The 15,329-nt window shown below is 47.9% G+C and overlaps 1 protein-coding gene across 13 annotated transcripts in view; it reads right to left on the bottom strand.

Moving 5' to 3' along the window:
* LOC144610619 (adhesion G protein-coupled receptor L1-like) overlaps positions 1-15,329 on the bottom strand; it is a 455,971-nt gene that overhangs the window by 439,128 nt on the left and 1,514 nt on the right. The gene's annotated exons all lie outside the window — the stretch shown is intronic.

Genomic DNA, 15,329 nt, shown 5'->3' with positions numbered 1-15,329 from the left:
GCAGCATCTCAGGAGAGAAGGAATGGGTGACGTTTCGGGTCGAGACCCTTCTGTAACTAACCCTTCTGAAACTGTAACTAAGATAAATATTTGGTTGTGCAAACACAGCAGGAATTGGAAAACACCGGAGAGTTGGAAAGCTGCTAGACCTGTAGGGCTGAATGTCATTGACTCAAGAGTCAAACAGCACGGAAACAGGCCCTTCGGCCCAACACATCTGCGTTGACCAAGATGCTGTAACTAAGCCAGTCTCAATTGGCCCATATTCCTTCATATGGAATATAATTGCCATACACAGCTTCAAGACATCCCAGACATGCATGATGGCACAATGGTAGGGTTTCTGCCTTATAGTGCTTGCAGCGCCAGAGAAACGGGTTTGATCCTGACTACGGGTGCTCTTGCCATAGAGGGAGTACAGAGAAGGTTCACCAGATTGATTCCTGGGATGGCAGGACTTTCATATGAAGAAAGACTGGATAGACTTGGCTTGTACTCGCTGGAATTTAGAAGACTGAGGGGGGATCTTATAGAAACTTGCAAAATTCTTAAGGGGTTGGACAGGCTAGATGCAGGAAGATTGTTCCCGATGTTGGGGAAGTCCAGAACAAGGGGTCACAGTTTAAGGATAAGGGGGAAGTCTTTTAGGACCGAGATGAGAAAGTTTTTTTTCACACAGAGTGGTGAGTCTGTGGAATTCTCTGCCACAGAAGGTAGTTGAGGCCAGTTCATTGGCTATATTTAAGAGGGAGTTAGATGTGGCCCTTGTGGCTAAAGGGATCAGGGGGTATGGAGAGAAGGCAGGTACGGGATTCTGAGTTGGATGATCAGCCATGATCATATTGAATGGCGGTGCAGGCTCGAAGGGCCGAATGGCCTACTCCTGCACCTATTTTCTATGTTTCTATGTTATTTTTGTGTGCCATTGTATGTTCGTTCTTAGTACCTGAACTGATGTACAGCACTTTGGTCAACGTGGGTTGTTTTTAAATGTGCTATACAAATAAAATTGACTTGATCGTTCAGTTGCCTGTGTGAGTGGAAAGTTAAGGTGGGTGAATGTCTGGGACTGATCGCAAATCTCTTCTGCAAATGCTTGTCGGAAGTAAACAGCTAAGGGTTCACGATCGGCCAGTGTGGGACTGATCCTCGCTGGATTAAGCAGCACAGCATAATCCGAAGCGGAATGTCACAGACGCTGAGTCGGTGCCAGGGAACGTAATCTCCAGATATTAAACATGGATTTCCATGCTCCACCCCCTCTGTACATCCTGTGCCTGGAGTCTCTGCAAACAGCCAGTGAAAACCCCACCAGCAAACAAACAAAACGTGGAATAAGGAAGTGGTTTACACCCAAGATAGACACAGAATGCTGGAGTAACTCAGCGGGACAGGCAGCATCTCTGGAGAGAAGGAATGGGTGACGTTTCACAGAGTGCTGGAGTAACTCAGCGGGACAGGCAGCATCTCTGGAGAGAAGGAATGGGTGACGTTTCACAGAGTGCTGGAGTAACTCAGCGGGACAGGCAGCATCTCTGGAGAGAAGGGTCGGGTCGGGTCTGGTCCTCAACCCAAAACATCACCCATTCCTTCTTCGTTTAGTTTAGTTGAGAGATGCAGCTCGGAAACAGGCCCTTCGGCCCACCGGGTCCGCGCCGACCAGCAATCCCTGCACACTAACACTATCCTACACCCACTAGGGACATTTAGGTATGTAGGTTAATTGGCTGGGTAAATGTAAAAATTGTCCCTAGTGGGTGTAGGATAGTGTTAATGTACGGGGATCGCTGGGCGGCACGGACTTGGAGGGCCGAAAAGGCCTGTTTCCGGCTGTATATATATGATATGATATGATTTATACCAAGCCAATTAACCTACAAACCTGTACGTCTTTGGAGTGTGGGAGGAAACCGAAGATCTCGGAGAAAACCCACGCAGGTCACGGGGAGAACGTACAAACTCCGTACAGACGGCGCCCTTAGTCGGGATCGAACCCGGGTCTCCGGCGCTGCATTCACTGTAAGGCAGCAACTCTACCGCTGCGCCACCGTGACCGCCATTCTCTCCAGTGATGCTGCCTGTCCCGCTGAGTTACTCCAGCATTTTGTGTGTATCCACCAGTAACAAGACAGGCAGCAACCAGCGGGCACTGGCCCACAGCTGCAGAAAGACCCCACATTGAAAACCCCAGGAATGATTCCTGCTCCTATTACTCTGCACATAACTGTTGAGTTGAGTTTGTCACATCAGGTGTCTGACGTGCTCAATGCTAAAGGGCATTCTTTAGGATAAGGAGCAGAGGTTTAGAGCGGGTTCAAGCAAGATTTTTCGCTTAGTTTAGTAAAGTTTAGAGATACAGCACGAAAACAGGCCCTTCGACCCACCGAGTCCATGTCAACCAGCGATCCCCGCACACTAACACTATCCCACACACACTAGGGACAATATACATTCATATCAAGCCAATTAACCTACAAACCTGCACGTCTTTGGATTGTGGGAGGAAATTGGAGCACCCGGAGAAAACCCACGCAGGTCACTGGGAGAACGTACAAACTCCGTACAGACAGCGCCCGTGGTCGGGATTGAACCAGGGTCTCTGGCGCTGTGAGGCAGCAACTCTACCGCTGCGCCACCGTGCCGCCCTTTTTTTCACACAGAGAGTGACTGGAATCTGGGTGGAATAGGAGAGACCCTCGCAACATTTAGAATCCATCTTGGTGAACATTTGAATCACTGAAGCAAAGAAGCAAGTGTTGATAACTAGGATTAGCATAGATGTGTGCTCGATGGTCAGCATGGAAGTGGCAGGCCGAATGGCCTATTACTGCACTATGTGATCCCATTAAATGCACCATCAGCTAGGACTCTCTTGACTATTTGCGTGCTAGCCACAGAAGCTGATCTACAATCACATATTACAATCACGCCACACTCTTAAATCTGTACACTACGAATGGCTCGATTGTAATCCATAGACAATAGGAGCAGGAGGAGGCCATTCGACCCTTCGAGCCAGCACCGCCATTCAATGTGATCATGGCTGATCATTCTCAATCAGTACCCCGTTCCTGCCTTCTCCCCATACCCCCTGACTCCGCTATCCTTAAGAGCTCTATCTAGCTCTCTCTTGAATGCATTCAGAGAATTGGCCTCCACTGCCTTCTGAGGCAGAGAATTCCACAGATTCACAACTCTCTGACTGAAAAAGTTTTTCCTCATCTCAGTTCTAAATGGCCTACCCCTTATTCTTAAACTGTGGCCCCTTGTTCTGGACTCCCCCAACATTGGGAACATGTTTCCTGCCTCTAACGTGTCCAACCCCTTAATAATCATATACGTTTCGATAAGATCTCCTCTCATCCTTCTAAATTCCAGTGTATACAAGCCTAGTCACTCCAGTCTTTCAACATATGATAGTCCCGCCATTCCGGCAATTAATCCTGTCATCTTTCCGCTGACTGGATGGCATGCAACGAAAAGCTTTTTACTGTACCTCAGTACACGTGACAATAAACCAAACTTGCTAAGTACAGGCATCGATGAAAGCCCTTGCACTACAAAGATGTGAAGACCTTTCAATGCACAGCGAACCTCCAATAATGCAGCACACCTGGGACATTGATGGTGCCTGGCTGTCTAGACTTTCCAAACTATGGGATGTTATAAATACCACAACAAACTTTAAAATCACTGTTTTAAAGATGTAACATATTGTTCGATTGAATTTTCCAGTGAACCTGATGAAGAGAAAGTGAAATCTGGGGCCGGGTTCAATAGACAATAGGTGCAGGAGGAGGCCATTCGGCCCTTCGAGCCAGCACCGCCATTCAATGTGATCATGGCTGATCATTCTCAATCAGTACCCCGTTCCTGCCTTCTCCCCATACCCCCTGACTCCGCTATCCTTAAGAGCTCTATCCAGCTCTCTCTTGAATGCATTCAGAGAATTGGCCTCCACTGCCTTCTGAGGCAGAGAACTCCACAGATTCACAACTCTCTAAGTTTTTCCTCATCTCAGTTCTAATCTCGGTTCAGAGTGAGGCATGAAGAAGCTTCTCGACCCGAAACGTCGCCCATTTCTTCTCTCCCGAGATGCTGCCTGACCCGCTGAGTTACTCCACCACTCTGTGTCCAGTCGGGCTCACAGTGTTTTACAAGGACATTTACAAGTGTAGGAGTCGGCACCAACGAGCCTGATTCCCAACCTCAGGAACTCCAGAGGGATAATGATCATTGGAAGCTGACTGGAGCATAGAACGTAGAATAGAACAACAGGCCTTTCAGCCCACTGTAATGGGGGGAGAGGTGTGGATCTCATTGAAACCTGGCAACTAATGAAAGGCCTGGATAGGGTGGGATGTGGAGAGAATGTTTCCACTATTGGGAGATTCCAAGAGCAGATACCAGAGCCTCAGAATACAAGGATGCTCCTTTAGGTTGGAGATGAGGTTCCAAAGACGTACAGGTATGTAGGTTAATTGGCTGGGTAAATGTAAAAATTGTCCCTAGTGGGTGTAGGATAGTGTTAATGTGCGGGGATCACTGGGCGGCACGGACTTGGAGGGCCGAAAAGGCCTGTTTCCGGCTGTAGATATATGATATGATATGATGATAGGAGGAATTTCTTCAGCCAGAGACACGGTGGTGAATCTGTGGAATTCATTGCCACAGAAGGCTGTGGAGGCCAAGTCAATGGATATTTTAAAAGCTGAGTTTGATAGGTGTTTGATTAGTGCGGGTTTCAGGGAGAAGGCAGGAGAATGGGGTTGAGGGGCAGAGATAGATCAGCCATGATTGAATGGCGGAGTAGACTTGATGGGCCGAATGGTCTAATCCTATACCTACGACTAATGAACTTATGGGAGAAGTGGCTCATGTTTCGGGTCTGAGACTCTCCGCCATTTCGTTCTAGGGACTGGAAACTTTAGCTGCTTCTCTCTCCACAGATGCTGCCCGACCCGCTGAGTGTTGTCAACATTTTACAATTTAGTTTATTGTCATGTGTAAGTGATTGAACGGTGGTGTAGACTTGATGGGCTGAATGGTCTAATTCTGCTCCTATGTCTTGCGATCTTATGTCGAACACGACGCCAGGTTAAACTAATCTCCTCCTCCTGCTCATGATCCTTATTTCCTCCTTTCCCAGCGTGGAAAACCCCAGGAATTAATCTTGAATCATTCAACAATAACAGGCATCCCGACTGCAGGTCGAGATATATTCATACGTTTCACATTGCTGTAATAAGACAAAGCTTCACACTGAATGGGGTGACGTGGTCATTGTGAGCCCAAGGGCAGGTTTCTTTAGGAAAGAATCGAAGGTAGACAGAAAATTCGGGTCAATACCCTTCTTCAGACTGAGTCGATACCTTCCCCTCAGCTAACAATTAACTATTCTCAGGTATCATAAAATGCTGGAGTAACTCAGCAGGTCAGGCAGCATCTCTGGAGAGAAGGAATGGGTGACGTTTCGGGTCGAGACCCTTCTTCAGACTGAGAGTCAACACCTTCCCCTCAGCTAACAATGAACTATTCTACATTTCCTTCAGACCATCCACTTTGATCTGCCGTTTTCACACCTTACACAACAATGTCTCGTTTTCACCTGTCCCAGCTAACAATGATCTATTCTATATTTTCCTTGATCCGCATCTCTTTTGATGTCTTGTTTTCACACACTTGACCCTTCCATAATTCTAGTCTCCCGCTCCCCCGACTCAGTCTGAAGAAGGGTCTCGACCCGAAACGTCACCCATTCCTTCTCTCCAGAGATGCTGCCTGACCCGCTGAGTTACTCCAGCATTTTTATGTCAACCTTTGGTCTAAGTCAGCATCTGCAGTTCCTTCCTACACATTTCCTCTGAAGTTTAGTGCAGATGCTGGCTTAAACCGAAGATAGACACAAAATGCTGGAGTAACTCAGTGGGACAGGCAGCATCTCTGGAGAGAAGGGGTGGGTGACGTTTCGGGTCGAGACCCTTCTGCAGATCTGTGACTTGTGTTGACTTGTGGAGTCTCTTCACAATTTGTTGGACAGCTCTGCCCCAAGAGGCGAAGGAGGTTACTGCAGCAGCTATCAGCATTGAGATGCAGAGAGAGAGACACAGAGAGAGAGAGAGAGAGAGAGAGACAGAGAGAGAGAGAGAGAGGGAGAGAGAGGGAGAGGGAGAGAGAGAGAGGGAGAGAGAGGGAGAGGGAGAGAGAGAGAGGGAGAGAGAGGGAGAGAGAGGGAGGGAGAGAGAGAGAGAGAGATAGAGAGAGATAGAGACAAGGATAGAGACAGAGACAGAGACAGAGACAGAGAGAGAGGGAGAGAGAGAGAGAGAGAGAGAGAGAGAGAGAGAGGAGGGGGAGGGAGAGAGAGAGAGAGAGAGAGAGAGAGAGAGAGAGAGAGAGAGAGAGAGAGAGAGAGAGAGAGAGAGAGAGAGAGAGAGAGAGAGAGAGAGAGGAGGGGGAGGGAGAGAGAGAGAGAGAGAGAGAGAGGGAGAGAGAGGGAGAGGGAGAGAGAGAGAGGGAGAGCGAGGGAGAGAGAGGGAGGGAGAGAGAATGTTTCTCGCATCTCGACTGCAGAATGCAGCCTGCTGCACTTCTCCGAGCTCACAGAAGAACCTTCCCATTCACAAGTCGCTGTCTGCCGTCACCACTTTATCCTTTGGCAACGTCAGGGGGGTTTCAGGCTGGACAAAGGCAGCACTGCCGATAGACGCAAGGCCGACAATGGAACCGTGTCAACATAACATGCAGAGATGGTGTGGAGAAGTGGGGTGTGGAGAGATGGGGGGAGAGACGTATAGAACAGCGGGGAAGGAGAGATCGCAAGGGGTCGGGAACAGGGAGAGACAGGGGAGAGGTGTCTAGCACGCAGTAACACTGTACCCAGGAGAGGCAGGGTACATGCGACTATCAGACAGTTACAATGACCCGAAGCGTCAACCATTCCTTCTCTCCAGAGATGCTGCCTGTCCCGCTGAGTTACTCCAGCATTATGTGTCTACCTACGATTTAAACCAGGCAGGTTGGGTACAGGCGAATATCACACCGTAACGCTGTTCACAGGTGAGACAAGGTTAATATCACACAGTGACACTGTACCAAGGAGAAACAGGGCACAGGTAGATTTCACACAGTAACTCTCTCAGAGGGATGAGCACAGGCGACTACCAGGCTCGCAACATGCTGGATCCTACACACCCAACCATGATGGAGTGTACCTGATTACACTGTGATCAGGATAGCATGGGTACAAGCGACTATCACACAGTTACACTGTTACACTGTTACAGTTACACTGTACCCAGGAGAGTGTATGTACAGGCAAATATCACACAGTAACACTGTACCCAGGGAAGACAAGGTACAGGTTAATATCACACCGTTACCCTGTGACTGGGTGAGCGTGGGTACAGGCAAATATCACACAGTTACACTGTACCCAGGAGAGCGTGTGTACAGGCAAATATCACACAGTAACACTGTACCCAGGGAAGACAAGGTACAGGTTAATATCACACAGTAACACTGTACCCACCCTCTCCTGATCACAGTGTAACTGTGTGATATTTGCGTGTGTACAGGCAAATATCACACAGTTACACTGTACCCATTTCGTTGTACCTTAATTGGTCAGGAGAGGGTGGGTACAAACAAATATCACACAGTAACACTGTACCCAGGGAAGACAAAGTACAGGTTAATATCACACCGTTAACACAGTGATCAGGAGAGGGTACAGGCAAATATCACACAGTCACACTGTACCCAGGGAAGACAAGGTACAGGTTAACATCACACCGTTACCCTGTGACTGGGAGAGGGTGGGTACAGACAAATATCACACAGTCACGCTGTACCCATTTCGTTGTACCTTAATTGGTACAGGTGACAATTAAATTGATTCTTGAATCTTAAATCTCTACCCAGGAGAGAGTACAGACAAATATCGCACAGTTACACTGTGACTGGGAGAGGGTGGGTACAGACCAATATCACACAGTTACACTGTGACTGGAGAGGGTGGGTACAGACAAATATCACACAGTTACACTGAGATCAGGAGAGGGTGGGTACAGACAAATATCACACAGTTACACTGCCTCCATGAAGGACAGAGCACAGGCAACTATCATGAAGGAACACTGTAAGCAGGATGGATGAGTACAGGCGTACATCACACGTTAACACCTTGACCAGGCAGGACAGGATAGAGGCGAATATCACAGTAACGCTGTACCCAGGGGAGGACAAGGTGCAGCTGAATATCACCCGGTAATGCTGTACATAGGGGGGTGTGGGTACAGACGACTGACTATCACAACGTTACACTGTGACCAGGAGTGACAAGAGTACAGGCAACAGTCGCACAGTAACCCGGGGAATATCACACATGAACACCATGACCAGGAGGGACAGGGCACAGGCAAAAATCACAGGCTAAGACTGTACCCAGCTGATTAGCACGCATTAATAATAACGGTCTGAAGAAGGGTCTCGACCCGAAACGTCACCCATTCCTTCTCTCCAGAGATGCTGCCTGTCCAACTGAGTTACTCCAGCATTTTGTGTCTGTCTTCGGCTTAAACCAGCATCTGCAGTTATTTCCGATCCCACATTAACATTATTTTTGGGGACATGGACATTCACTGCGCAAGGAACTATACGTGCGGCACGGTGGCGCAGCGGTAGAGTTGCTGCCTTACAGCGAATGCAGCGCCGGAGACTCAGGTTCGATCCTGACTACGGGCGCCGTCTGTACGGAGTTTGTACGTTCTCCCCGTGACCTGCGTGGGTTTTCCCCGAGATCTTCGGTTTCCTCCCACACTCCAAAGACATAGTTATGTAGGTTAATTGGCTTGGTAAATGCAAAAGTTGTCCCTAGTGGGTGTAGGATGGTGTTAATGTGCGGGGATCGCTGGGCGGCGCGGACCCGGTGGGCCGAAAGGGCCTGTTTCCGTGCTGTATCTCTAAACTAAACTAAAAGTGAACACCAGATGACAACAGCGTGACCAGGATTGACTGGATACAGGAGAATATTACACATTGACATCGCAACTTGAAAGGTATTCCATAGCAGTGAATACAAGTGATGCAGACTAACTGAGGGCATTGAATACAGGTAAATATAAATCAGAAATTGCAAAAGGCTTCGATGTGTAAGAGTGTGAAATGATGACAGAGCAACAGTGAATAAAGGTCACGATGATATAATGACTGTGAAAAAAAATGAGTCATGTAGAAACGAGGAACTGCAGATACTGGTTAATACTCAAGAGGACACGGAGTGCTGGAGTAACTCAGCGGGTCAGGCAGCATCTCTGGAGAACATGGATAGGTGACGTTTCACAGAGTGCTGGAGTAACTCAGCGGGTCAGGCAGCATCTCTGGAGAACATGGATAGGTGACGTTTCACAGAGTGCTGGAGTAACTCAGCGGGTCAGATGTTTCCGATGATCAGGGAGACCAGAACTAGGGGGCATAGTCTTAGAATAAGAGGGGGCTCTTTTAAAACTGAGATGAGGAAAAACCTCTTCACTCAGTGAATTCGCTGCCTCAGGGAACTGTGGAAGCAGGAACGTTAAATAAATTTAAAACGGAAATAGATTGTTTTTTAACAGACAAGGGAATTAGGGGTTACGGGGAGCGGGCAGGGTAGTGGACATGAGCTATTGTTAGTATAGTAAGACCTGAGTAATCTCCTGGACAAGTTTCGATCGTCTAGCTTGGGGTCGGAGAGGAATTTTCCGGATTTTTTTCCCAAATTGGCCTGGGTTTTTATCCGGTTTTTCGCCTCTCCCAGGAGATCACACGGTTCTTTTGGGTGGGAAGAACGGCGATAGTGGGAAGGGGGTTGGTGTAGGATCAACCATGATCGTATTGAATGGCGGAGCGGGCTCGAGGGGCCGGTTGGCCTACTCCTGCTCCTATTTTCTTGTGTTCTTGTGTCAGGCAGCATCTGTGGAGAACATGGATAGGTGACGATTCACAGAGTGCTGGAGTAACTCAGCGGGTCAGGCAGCATCTCTGGAGAACATGGATAGGTGACGTTTCACAGAGTGCTGGAGTAACTCAGCGGGTCAGGCAGCATCTCTGGAGAACATGGATAGTGCCATTTCAGGTCGGGGCCCTTCTTCAGACTAATTGGGTGGGTGTGGGGTGTGGGGGGGGGGAGAGAGAAGAATGCTGGAAAAGAGAAGTGGCAGGACAAAGCCTGGCAGGTAACAGGTCGACATAGGCAAGGGTTTTGTTTTTGATGGGCAGATGGTTGGAACAAAGGCGAGGGAGAAAAACAGAAGGTGTGAAGAGTTGTGGATCGTGAAGCCAGAGGGAGTTGGGGGGGGGGGGGGAGAAATAGATGGGAGTCCCGGTGGGGTTCAGGGGAGAGAGGAAAGAGAGGGGGGAGGGGAGAGGAGGAAGAGATGGAAAACTTTACTGGGTGGAAACATAAGGTCATACGTGATAACAGCCGCCTGTCCCGCTGAGACACCCCAGCATTTTGTGTCTATCACAAGCGTTCTTTATGCCAGTTCTCCCATTCATTAATCTGCTGCCAGTACAACTCTACCTATCTGAGCTGAATTAGGCCATTCGGCCCATCAAGTCCACTCCGTCATTCAATCATGGCTAATCTATCTATCCCTCTCAACCCCATTCTCCTGCCTTCTCCCCATAACCCCTGACACCCATGCTAATCAAAAATCTATCTCTACTATATATATATATATATATATATATATATATCCACTGACTTGGCCTCCACAGCCTTCTGTGGCAATGAATTCCACAGATTCACCACCCTCTGACTAAAGAAATTCCTCCCCATCTCCTTCCTAAAGGAACATCCTTTAATTCTGAGGCTGTGACCTCTAGTCCTAGACTCTCCCACTAGTGGAAACATCCTCCCCACATCCACTCTATCCAAGCCAACAAGATTAACAGGCAGAGCTCGTATAGAGGTAAATATCTAACAAAGACAGTGTCAGTCCGAGGATAATCTGAGGCAGCGATATGTTAATTTATAGCAGAGGCAGCAAGCTCTCCAAAATGGATGACCCACAGCACTCCTGAAAAATTATGTTTACGTTAGTTTGGAGATATAGTGTGGAAACAGGCCCTTCAGCCACTGAGTCCACTCCGATCATACATTAGTTCTATCCTACGCAATACGGATAATTTACCAAAGCCAATTAATGTACAAACCGTGGCAGCACGGTGGTGCAGCAGTAGAGTTGCTGCCTTACAGCGAATGCAGCACCGGAGACTCAGGTTCGATCCTGACTACGGGCGCCGTCTGTACGGAGTTTGTACGTTCTCCCCGTGACCTGCGTGGGTTTTCTCTGAGATCTTCGGTTTCCTCCCACACTCCAAAGACGTGCAGGTATGTAGGTTAATTGGCTGGGCAAATGTAAAAATTGTCCCTAGTGGGTGTAGGATAGTGTTAATGTGCGGGGATCGCTGGGCGGCGCGGACCCGGTGGGCCGAAGGGCCTGCTTCCGCGCTGAATCTCTAAATCTAAAAAATCTAAATTTAAACCTGCACGTCTTTGGAGTGTGGGAGGAAACCGAAGATCTCGGGGGGAAAACCTACGCAGGTCACGGGGAGAACGTACAAACTCCGTACAGACGGCGCCCGCAGTCGGGATGGAACCCGGGTCTCTGGTGCTGTGAGGCAGCAACTCTACAGCTCAACCACCACAAGAAACATGCCAAACATCAATTTCAAACGCATTAAAATAAACAGGTGTGGTAGATTGCATTGGGAATTTGGAATCACTGGAATGCAGAACGGGGTAAGGAGGGCAATTCACTTTTCAACCACACCAAAGTGGGAACAAGACTAATCAATGCCTTTGATCGGACTTTACTGGTTTTACTTTGTACTAAATGTTACTCCCTGATCATGTATCTAATACATTGTAAATAGACAATAGACAATAGGTGCAGGAGGAGGCCATTCGGCCCTTCAAACCAGCACCACCATTCAATGTGATCATGGCTGATCATTCTCAATCAGTACCCTGTTCCTGCCTTCTCCCCATACCCCCTGACTCCGCTATCCTTCAGAGCTCTATCCAGCTCTCTCTTGAAAGCATTCAGAGAATTGGCCTCCACTGCCTTCTGAGGCAGAGAATTCCACAGATTCACAACTCTCTGACTGAAAACGTTTTTCCTCATCTCCGTTCTAAATGGCCTACCCCTTATTCTTAAACTGTGGCCCCTTGTTCTGGACTCCCCCAACATTGGGAACATGTTTCCTGCCCCTAACGTGTCCAACCCCTTAATAATCTTATACGTTTCGATAAGATCTCCTCTCATCCTTCTAAATTCCAGTGTATACAAGCCTAGTAAATGACTTAATTCTAATCATGTGTTGTCTTTCTGCTGACTGGTTAGTGCAAAAACAAAAAGCTTTTCATTGTGACAATAATCTAAACTGAACAATGAAATACAACCAGTTAAAGCAAACGCCACAACTTAGAGTCATAGAGTGATACAGTGTGGAAACAGGCCCTTCGGCCCAACTTGCCCACACCGGCCAACATGTCCCAGCTGCACTAGTCCCACCTGCCCGCGCTTGGTCCATATCCCTCCAAACCTGTCCTATCCATGTACCTGTCTAACTGTTTCTTAAGCATTGGGATAGTCCCAGCCTCAACTACCTCCTCTGGCAGCTCGTTCCATACACCTACCACCCTTTGTGTGAAGATGTTACCCCTTGGATTCCTATTAAATCTTTTCCCCTTCACCTTGAACCTATGTCCTCTGGTCCTCGATTCCCCTACTCTGGGCAAGAGACTCTGTGCTTCTACCCGATCTATTCCCCTCATGATTTTTAGACACTTGACAGGTTGCTCCAGGAGGAGAGTTAGATGCACAGGGCCAGGACACAATTATTCACACATTTGGGCTGTGGAACTCACATGGCTGTCTATAGGAATTGACCTTAACGCTGTAGTTTTAACTTGTACCAGAAGCAGTTCAGCACCATGGTCAGCACTCCGTCCCAGATGTATAGGAAGGAACTTCAGATGCCAGCTTAGATTTTTAGATTTAGATTTAGAGATACAGTGCGGAAACAGGCCCTTCGGCCCACCGGGTCCGCGCCGCCCAGCGATCCCCGCACACTAACACTATCCTACACACACTAGGGACAATTTTTACATTTTACCCAGCCAATTAACCTACATACCTGCACGTCTTTGGAGTGTGGGAGGAAACCGAAGATCTCGGAGAAAACCCACGCAGGTCACGGGGAGAACGTACAAACTCCGTACAGACGGCGCCCGTAGTCGGGATCGAACCTGAGTCTCCGGCGCTGCATTCGCTGTAAGGCAGCAACTCTACCGCTGCGCCACCGTGCCGCCCTTAAACCGAAGATAGGCACAAAAAGCTGAAATAGCTCAGCGGGAAAAGGCCACATCTCTGGGGAGAATGAATGGGTGAGCTTTCGGTTCAGAAGAAGGGTCTCAACCCGAAACATCGCCCTTCTTCAGACATTTGTTTTCTCCGCAGATGCTGCCATAACCACTGAGTTACTCCAGTTTTCTGTGTCTGTCTTTGGTTTAAACCAGCATCAGCCCTACACAAAATGTCTGCACCAGATAACTTCAGATCAATTTGCCCACAAGGCCTAGTTTGGCATTGAATTGATCATGTTTTCTTTTTAATTACGTTGATCTTCTGCTTAACATTCACGATGACCCTCAATCTGTCTAAACTAACTAGAATTTCCACTAAACGGAAAGGTAAGGTCTTCAAGGCTTCCACTTATAGACAATAGGTGCAGGAGGAGGCCATTCGGCCCTTCGAGCCAGCACCGCCATTCAATGTGATCATGGCTGATCATTCTCAATCAGTACCCCGTTCCTGCCTTCTCCCCATACCCCCTGACTCCGCTATCCTTAAGAGCTCTATCTAGCTCTCTCTTGAATGCATTCAGAGAATTGGCCTCCACTGCCTTCTGAGGCAGAGAATTCCACAGATTCACAACTCTCTGACTGAAAAAGTTTTTCCTCGTCTCAGTTCTAAATGGCCTACCCCTTATTTGACACTTCAGGCTCTAAACTATAAAACACAAATGGGTGCATTCTCTATCTCTTAGACATATAACATTATTAAAGGACTGGACAGGTTAGATGCAGGAAAAATGTTCCCGATGTTGGGGGAGTCCCAGAACCAGGTGTCACAGTGTAAGAATAAGGGGTCGGCCATTTATGACTGAGATGAGGAAAAACATTTTCACCCAGAGAGTTGTGAATCTGTGGGATTCTCTGCCACAGAAGGCAGTGGAGGCCAATTCACTGGATGTTTTCAAAAGGTAAATTGAGGACCAGAGGGTATAGGCTTAAGGTGAAGGGGAAAAGATTTAATAGGAATCTATGGGGTAACTTTTTCACACAAAGGGTGGTGGGTGTATGGAACGAGCTGCTGGAGGAGGTAGTTGAGGCTGGGGACTCTCGCAACGTTTAAGAAACAGTTAGACAGGTACATGGATAGGACAGGTTAGGAGGGACATGGACCAAACGCGGGCAGGTTGGACTAGTGTAGCTCGGACATGTTGGCTGGTGTGGGCAAATTGGGCCTGTTTCCAAGCTGTATCACTCTATACACTACCAAAGACATGTGATTCCTTGAAGGTCAACCACTGTTTGTTTTCCATCCATTAGATATCGTTTGCCTGAATGAAGAGAGGCTGTATTTGTCCTCCTGGTGAGGTAGTGATGTGGAGCAAACTACGGTGAGGCGGGCAATGAATACAGCCAAGCTGATATATATTTTTTAACAGGGCTTAGCGTTCCAAACGTTTCCAGAAACAGTGACGAATACAATATGAAGACAGATGCGGGTTTACACCGAGAATAGGTCGACTGGGCTTGCATTCACTGGAATTTAGAAGGATGAGAGGGGATCTTGTAAAGAAACATAAAATTCTGAAGGGATTGGACAGGCTAGATGCAGGAAAAATGTTCCCCATGTTGGGGGAGTCCCAGAACCAGGGAGTCACAGTATAAGAATAAGGGCTCAGCCATTTAGGACTGAGATGAGGAAAAACATTTTCACCCAGTGAGTTGTGAATCTGTGGGATTCTCTGCCACAGAAGGCAGTGGAGGCCAATTCACTGGATGTTTTCAAGAGAGCGTTAGATTTAGCTCTTAGGGCTAACGGAATCAAGGGACATGGAGAAAAAGCAGGAACGGGATACTGATTGTGGATGATCACACATGATCATATTGAATGGCAGTGTTGGCTCGAAGGGCCGAATGGCCTACTCCTGCACCTATTTTCTATGTTTTTATGTTTCTGAAGGAATCAAGGGACATGGAGGAAAAAGCA

This window comes from Rhinoraja longicauda, chromosome 37 (assembly GCF_053455715.1).
Source record: "Rhinoraja longicauda isolate Sanriku21f chromosome 37, sRhiLon1.1, whole genome shotgun sequence".
Taxonomy (NCBI): Eukaryota; Metazoa; Chordata; class Chondrichthyes; order Rajiformes; family Arhynchobatidae; genus Rhinoraja; species Rhinoraja longicauda.
Note: the sequence above shows the minus strand (reverse complement) of the source record. Positions and strands in the feature narration are given on the sequence as shown.